This window comes from Motacilla alba, chromosome 2, assembly GCF_015832195.1.
Source record: "Motacilla alba alba isolate MOTALB_02 chromosome 2, Motacilla_alba_V1.0_pri, whole genome shotgun sequence".
NCBI classification, from domain to species: domain Eukaryota; kingdom Metazoa; phylum Chordata; class Aves; order Passeriformes; family Motacillidae; genus Motacilla; species Motacilla alba.
In genome coordinates this window covers 123735622-123744344 of record NC_052017.1, presented here as the reverse complement: position 1 = coordinate 123744344, position 8723 = coordinate 123735622, and positions in this window count along the sequence as shown.

Genomic DNA, 8723 nt, shown 5'->3' with positions numbered 1-8723 from the left:
TTATTTATTTTTCAGACGGCAGCTTAAGTTATTTGAACAACTTTGTGAGCAATTTCCTTTACCCCATTTCTTCAGACATTTGCAGTAATTTCATAGGTACTACCTCTTTACATTATTTTCTAGCTCATCACTTTTACTATCATTTTGACTCAGAGCTCATTTCTTTGATGTACAATAATTTGTTGTGAGAGCACAGGATATCAAAGGACAGAAAGATCTTCATCATCTAATGTGCAGTACGATCTACATGTCAGAAATAAATAGTAAGGTTATTATTATGCTTCCTCTCAACCATCTCTCTTGCACAATAGTCAGATTGCTACATTCAAATTACAGCACAAAATTCATTTCACACCAAAGAAGCTCCATTTAATACCAGGCAAGGAGCCTTGTGGTGTAAAATCCTGTATTCTACATTGTACAGAGTAAAAAAGGCCAGGTCCCTTTGTCCCAAATTGTTCACTGCTCTTTAGATTAACCTGCGACACCATCCAGAAAACAGCATTTGAGTCCTATAAGTAACATATTTTTTTCCCTTGCTATGGTTTATTTTTGTTTTTTTCCTATTTCACTTTTTCTTTTTCATGAAAATCTGTTTTAGCCAACCAAGACAGCACCTCTTTTTATTTCATTGTCAACCCATGCCCTGAAAAGTGGTTGATGGTTGATGGCCTGGGTACGGAGCTGCATATAGCAATTGTATAATGTACGTGTCATTCTAATTCATGAAGCTGAAAGATAAAAATCAGCATCAACAATAAAAAGTGCAACATCAGCTTTTGATGTTCTCTTCCCTTTTATGACTATTTGTCTTGTTTGGGTCCCAGCAAAATTATATCAGAGCATAAACTTAGGGAAAACAATAGCTCTAATCCATTCCAAGTATATTTTCTTTTTCTAAAAAAGACATTTGACAAAGTCTATAATTCTACCTATAATATAGTTTAACTAGAAGGACTCCCTTCTAAAACCTTTTTATATACAAAGGAAAACAATTAGGGGATGCCAATTAAATTAAATCTTTTTATTGTATTACCTGTTTTTACAGATTTTATTTTAAAATGTATCTTTAAAAATCCCACTTAAATTATACCTCAAATTTTCCAACTACTTTTCTTTTTTTCCATATCTTTATTAAAAGACTAAAACAATTTGCAGTGTCAATTGTGGACCTAATAAGCCAAGGTCTTCACGCTGAAACTTCATTATCATATAGTGAGTGAGAATAACATGAGACCATGAAGGAACACTTAGAAAAGTAACACCATCAAAAATAAGAGCTTTTTTTTCAATTATGCCAGTAGTTTGCATTTGTGGGGATATGGGTACTAATGCCTGCAGTGGTGAAAGGCAATACTGGTTTCTGATTAAAACCTGACCATTCTAATATTGGCTTAGTTCCATCGCACATGACGTCTCCTTTGAAATACCTGTGACAGTTCGTACAGCAAATCTCCATCTAACATTACTTACCTTTCTTTCATCCACCCTTGTTTTTTGCCACCTCACCCCACACTTGCAACACCAGCCATTCCCATTACACCCAGCCACAGCAATGTTTTCATTCAAAAGGCATCCTAATGACTGCCTTCCTCATGAGCACGTAAAGGATATTATTCACTCATACAATTGTCTAATTTTCCAATTCATTTAAAATTATTGAGTTTTGGGGAATGCTGCAATATGCCAGTAATCAGTTGTGTCTATGTTCCTAGGTGAAACTACCACTACTGCCTCTGAACTGTGGTATCAGGCTCTTCTCCCTAGTCCTGGTGTGAGACATGGCTGTATCCCACCAGCAAGCTTGGACCATCCCAACTTCTGCTTCCCTCCCATACTCTTACACTCATTAGGAAATTAGGCATGTGGGCAGTTCAGAACTATTGGCATTCCAGACCCTAGAACCATGTCCAGATGACAGCAAGACAAGCAGTGCAGAAAACACTGTGAGGCAGCCTTGTGAGGCAGTTTCTGTGATTGGAGGCTTCCTACCATTACTCCTCGGTGAGACTTGACACAGCTGAGATCTGCTAAGGCATTCCCTCTAGAGGTCATCTCTCCTAAGAAAAGTCTGCTCCATGTAATCATCCATCATAAATAAATACTGTCTGATAATAAATTCTATATTAAGGCCTCAGGTAAGTAAGTGATTGATCTTCCTGTGATAACCCTTGCTCTCTCTTATCAGCTTGTCTGAAATGGTTTTTATCATCACTTGTTTCTTCCTGTTCAATATAAAGTTACAAATCCATCCAGAAACTAATCATGTTTTTCAATGTCTCTGCAAATGTTTAGCACACCTGTGTGCTCTGCAAGATAACAAGAACAATAACCACTTAACAGTAGCCTCCAGCCCTAGAATAGCCTGCAAATGTTAATGCTTAATTAACATGTCAGTGTGCAACATATCCTTTGATTGCAATTCACAAAGAAAAGTAGAAATAGAAAGAGACCAGAAGGCTAAATAAATAGAAAACAATAGAAAGCAAAGTTCTTCTGAATAAGAGATTTTGTTCTTCTTCAAAGCCAGAAGTCCATATTATCTGCAGGTTTTTTTACAATAAATTAAATACACTATTGTATAATATTCACCTAAAACTAACTCCATATTGCTACTTCACAAGAAAAAGATAAGAGTATGATTCTATCCAACTTTACATGTGCGGATGTCAGGTATTATTTCAAACTCTACTTCTAACACAGAAGGTAAAGCTGCTAGAATTTTGGCTGGCTGAACAGAATTTGAGTACAATGCAGAAGCTTACTTAAGTGTGGCAGTACTGAACATTGCCACCCTGGCACTTCCTGAAGCACGGGGTGTGCTCATTTCCATATCAATGCGACACATGTTTCTCCAAGACAAAGCTGTTTCACACCACTGCAGCTATTTGAACTTTGGAAATAAATGAAAAGGTTTCTGTGTTATTGTTAAAAAACAATTAAACTTATATCCTTTGTGCACAAGACACAGTTAAAGAACACTGTCTTTTGTAGGGCTGTATTAGTGATTTTGGGCAAAAGGAACGCATTGTAACAGAGCTGTGTTGTGCAGGAAAGACAAGCATCACTTTAAATTCAGAAAACAGAGTTGCACAAGTAATAGCGATGCCTTTCAGATTTACAAGATTATATTAACTGCAACATTGTTAGTCTGCTGAATGAGCCTATAGCAAAACCTGGGAATCAACAATAAAGTGAAATTTAAGTGCTTTGTCCAAGGTCTGGAAACAATTAACAGTCTGTCCTACTTGTGTGTCCGCTCACATTTTAACAAGACCAAGTTTCTTCTCCTTTCCCCACAGAGAAAGAAATACTTTTCAGACTGTCACAAATCAATACTAAAATACACTGTACTATACAAAACAGTAAGCTGTAGAGCATTAGGAAGAAAAAACAAAACCTTCAAGAAAAGCTGTATCAAAGGACCAGAGGCTTTGTCACGTCACATTAAAACCCAGGGTCCCATTGCATCAAAAAGGGTATTACTGGGAAAGAACCACATCTTCCCTGCAGTGAAAGCAAGCAAATGGTTCAATGCTGTAAAACCAAGACAATTTAAAATCACTACTTTTAGCTAAGAGAAAACCAACTATTTTTAAATTTGAAGCTTCACAGCCATGTAACTAACTCATTATTGTATATGAATATGACTCCTGAATCTAAATGCCTGTAATCCATGGCACAATACTTTTATTTAGATTGAAAAGAAAATGTAGTCTACTAAATTAACAACAATTCCTTATTCTCTGCTCCCTGGGTTTTCCTTACAATGGTCTTTTCACAATGATTACAGGGAAGAAAAAAGAAGGCAAGAAAAAAGTACCTTATTCAGAAAAAAAAAAAGTATCAGAAAGTACATTCAAAGATTACTTGTCAACTTGCCACAAGTTGAATTTTATTTCATCACACAACAGCAAATGAGAACAATTTTTTCTCCCATACTCTTTGAAGAGTAGATGCTTTTAAGAAAGCAGAAATAGAAATGGTGCTAGTACCTTTTTGTTCTTCAGCAACAGCAGGATGGAGGGTCTCTAAGCCCATAAAATCACAGAAGGGTTGCTGATGAAAGGAACCTCTCAAAATCATCTAGTCCAGCCCCTGCTTAAAAGAAGGGTCAGCTAGAGCAAGTAGCTCAAGGCTGTGTCCAGTCAGGTTTTAAATATCATCAAGCAACTGCTTCTCTGGACAATCTATTCCAGTGTTTGATCACCCTCACCATAAAAATGTGCTTTCTTATGCTCAGATGGAATTTTCTCTATTTCCATTTGTGCCCTCTGACTCTTTTCCTGTCACTGGGAGCCACTGAGAAAAGCCTGGCTCCAACTTCTTTGCACACTCCCATCAGGTATTTCTGCACATGGGCAAGGCATCCTTGAAAATGCTCCTCTCCATGTTGAACAATTCCAGCTTTCCATTTGCAGATGAGTGTCTGCTTGTACTTGGCACTGGTGAGGCTGCACCTCAAGTGCTGTCTCCAGTTCTGGGCCCCTCACTTCAAAAAAAGACATTGAGGTGCTGGATTGTGTCCAGCAAAGGGCAGCAAGGCTCATGAAGGGACTAGGAAATTATGAGTATTATGAGAAGCAGCTGAGGGAACTGGGTTTGTTCAGTCTCAAGAACAAACTCAGAAGAAGGCTCAAGGGGCACCTCATCACTCTCTACTCTCTACAAGTCTCTGAAAGGAAGTTGTGGTGAGTTGGGGGCCAGTCTCTTCTACCTTGCCTGGAGTGAGAAGAACAGAGGGAACAGCCTTAAGCTGAGATGGGAGATTCAGATTAGATACTAGAAAAATTTATTCCACTGTTAAGGTAGCCAGGAATAGGTTGCTCAGGGAAGGAGGAGGAGTCACTATCCCTGGAGGTGTTCAAGAAGGGGTCTGGTGCTGGGTGATCCAGTTTAGTGTTAGGTGAATTGTAGGACTAGGTGATCTTGAAGGTCTCTTCTAAAATTGATGGTTCTATGATTCTATTTATTAATGACATGTCATCAATAGCAGCTGGTGATCATAACTACTTATGTATTTTAAAGTTGAAGCAAGATATACCCAGCCAGGACAGGGACCAAAAATGGTAATGGTAAGGATGAGAAGGTAATGGTAAGGAAGGAAGAAGGAAGGACACGGTTTTCTAGGAATTTCAATAACTGCTACTGGCCAGAAGCAAATGTTATAACTCAAATTATTTTAAAGTTCACATTTATAGTTCATTCATCTGAAAATTCTGGCCATAACATCCATGAGTTTCTCTACCCAGATGCAATCCCTGAGAGAAATATTCCTTATAATTCAAAGTAGACCTAGCCTCTGGCAGGCAGAAATTTTTTAACTCCTCAGAGGCTTCTGCTTTGTTATTTGAGGAATCCCAACTAAGAGAGAAGCCTAACAGGCATACCTGAACAGAAAACTGTTAAGTCCCATTCATAACTCAGTGAATTGCCCAGAATAACACAAAACAGCTGAACCCATTATTCCACAAAAAGCTTATCAAGTCTACCTTTATTCCATAAATGGACCATTATCATTATACCACATTGGAACCAATTTAGGTGTAACAGCATACGATGAGTAAGGTTAATGACAAGCATCAGAAGATGCTATACAGGGGTTACCAGGCTGGGAGTAACCAGTTAGGTGCCATAGAGGTAATCAGTCTCTCACACCTGAAGTCATGGTCAGGGGTCAAGTCTGAAATTCAAAACCTGAGCTAGAGACCATAAAGATCTACAGCCAATAAAAAATGGACTTTGGGAAAGCCTAGTCCTCAGCATGCTACTTTGAACTCTGAACAAGGACTGCAGGCTTCCAGGAGCCTACACTGCACAGGCAAGGCGCCCCACAATGAATTCAAAGGAAACTTGAACACAGTCAGCCACAGAGCAGTGAATCACAGAGAGTCAGACCAAACATGTAAAGAACCAGCCCACAATGGAATCCAAATCCTATATCTTACCTCTCCCCAAGTCCTTTCTGGATATCTGAATGGGGTACTACAACCGCCCAAGGACAGGAGCTCTCAAAGTATGTGTGAAAAAGGTCATGGTTTTTTAGCTTTTCAAAAAATAACATCCTTCTGAACATGTGCTGACATCACACAGGCACAGGAAGTATTAAAATACAACATCCATGCACACTGATACACCCCCTCTGAAGTGGAGACAGGGCAACTGCTGAAAGTAATTACAAGGATCACAACTTAGGATCTGGATGCCCACATGAAATTCCTGCTAGTACAAAATTCCCAGTTTCAATGCTTAAGTCTACTTTCAAAACACCCAGCTGTATATTTCTAAAATTGTGCAGTTTTTAGAATTTGGAAGGAATTTAAGAATTGCCTTTAGAAGAATCTCCATTACTTCCAGCACTGAGGGCTCTACAGCTGAGGAAAAAAAATGGCTGTTTTGTCATTAAAAAAATATCCTCCAAGTCACAGATTTCACAGTATCCTCATGGAGGAAGGTCCAAATCCCACTGGAATATAATGGGATTGAATGCATGCATTCTAAACTACAAGGGAATTTAAGTGCCTACATCCAACTGAAATGCAATCAGATTTGAGTACCTAAATCCCATAACCTGATTGGAAGTCTACCCTCAGTGTTTCACAGGATCATGGGGGCAGGTGGGACTTTGAAAACATATCACATTATGACTCAACTAGAACAAAGGAAGCTGCTTTTAATTCAATAAGATTATCTCACCCTTCTCACCTATAGGATTATTTTCTTGGGTTTTATTCTATTACAACAGAAGGTGGCATTGCTGAACTACCAGTGGTACACAATTAGCAGATCCTGCATTCTCCTTCCCAGCAGAGAAAGTGCTGGGAAGTTCGAAGAGGTTGCATAAAGTTCATTTACATTAAAAGGCCTTCCTGATTCTGCAAGCCCAAGGTTAAGTTAAGCTAGTGAGCCAGCCAGCACAAGCAAAAATCATGGGTTTGGCACACAGGATTACAATAGCTGCACAGATTTTGATCAGGCCTATAATACACATACACCAATCCTTTGGAAAACTAAATAACTAGCAAATGGAGGCAGAACACACATGACACCTGGAACCAATACAGGAAAAAAAAAAAGGGCAGCAAATCATTTCCACTGTTTTACACATTCAGCAACTAGCTGTCGTCCTTTTGCCTCAATAAAGGCGAATTGCAGGTTATTGCCACAGGGTGGCTCATCACGCCTGCGATGCGAGCCTCAGCCCCTTCTGCTTGCACAAGCAGCCGGAGCAAAGCCGCTCTGTCTCAAAGCCGGATTGCCACAGACCGAGCACACCGGAAAAACAACTACAAAGAGAAAACCAGGAAGAGCACAGACCCAATTTTAATTCACCTTAACCCCGCATAGCTTCTCTCCCGCCACGGAACCAACAATCATTCCCGATGGTTTTGTGGGCAGACAGAACCTTGTGACGCAAAGGCAGCGAGCCCGCATTCCTCAGCGGCCAAAAATCCCACTGACTGCCTTGGAATGTCCAAATGGCCAAAACAACTCAGCCTCACGCCTGTGCCTATACCTGCTCACTGCGACTAAACAGATCTTGTTCTCTTTTAAGGGTGAGGGATAGGAGTCCTGTTCTCTCGACAGTGCCATTATGAAAACTGACCTCACTACCACCTCGGGGCTGGTAAAAATTTTGTGTTAACCTCTATAATAAAATAATGTCACAAACTGTTAAGAAAGCAGACTGGCAAGCTGAAAAACGTGCACTTTTAACTATCAAATGATTCTAGATGTGAAAAAAAACTTGTTTGTTTTTTTTTTTTTAAAGGAGCTTCATGCAGGTAGGAAACTTTGTAAGTAAATAAGTCTTTGCAGTTAAATAAATTCCAACATGAATATGTAACTAAATTATTGTAATGATCAAACACGATTAACTACCATAAAAAAAGTGTTCTGAACAACTGGAAATTAGAATTCTCTTGTTTCTAACTTTTTTTTTCTTATTTGCTGCTCCATGTTAAGGAATATTTTCATCCTGAGTTACACAAAGTTTAAAGTTAATAATTATATACTTAGCGTATTTGGGTTGGCAGTGCAATTTTCAAAATATCATTTAATCAATTTCCTCAGATTTAATATGGCATTTTAATACCTAGTGCATTGTCTCTTCCCAGTACTACATATTTAAAATAGAATAGGATCCAAAAAAGTTCCCAGTTGCATGGCTTCTGAACTAGTAATTTACAAATGCTTTTTGAATGCAATAATTCTACTCATGATGAATACGAGCTACCTTGCCAAATCTGAGACTATTTCTGGAAAGACTAGCATCCAGAATAGCCACTAAACTCAAAATTAATTCCAGACAGCCCAATGTGGTGCTGAAACAACATGACAGAGCAGGGAGGAGAGGAAAAAAAAAAAAAAAAAAAAAAAAAAAAAACCCAAAAAAAACCAAAACTATAACCTAAGTACAGAAAAAAAAAAAAAAAATCCCTAACATCCTAAAAACATTATCCCAACGAAAGAATCACACTCCAGTGGTAACATTAGCCCCCGGGGCAGTGTTTACTGACATGGGCAATGCCCCAGGCCTGTAGTGTTTGCAGGCACAGCCCGGATCACCTTACAGCTGCTCTTCTCTAATTTGTGTGCCCGTACCCTGCAAAAGGTGCCGAGTTTACGATAAACAAGCAGAGGAGTTGTGCAGCACAAACAAGAGGTACAGTCTTTTCCAGAGCCATGAACACAGGAGAGATCACGGGGAGTGGGTACTACAT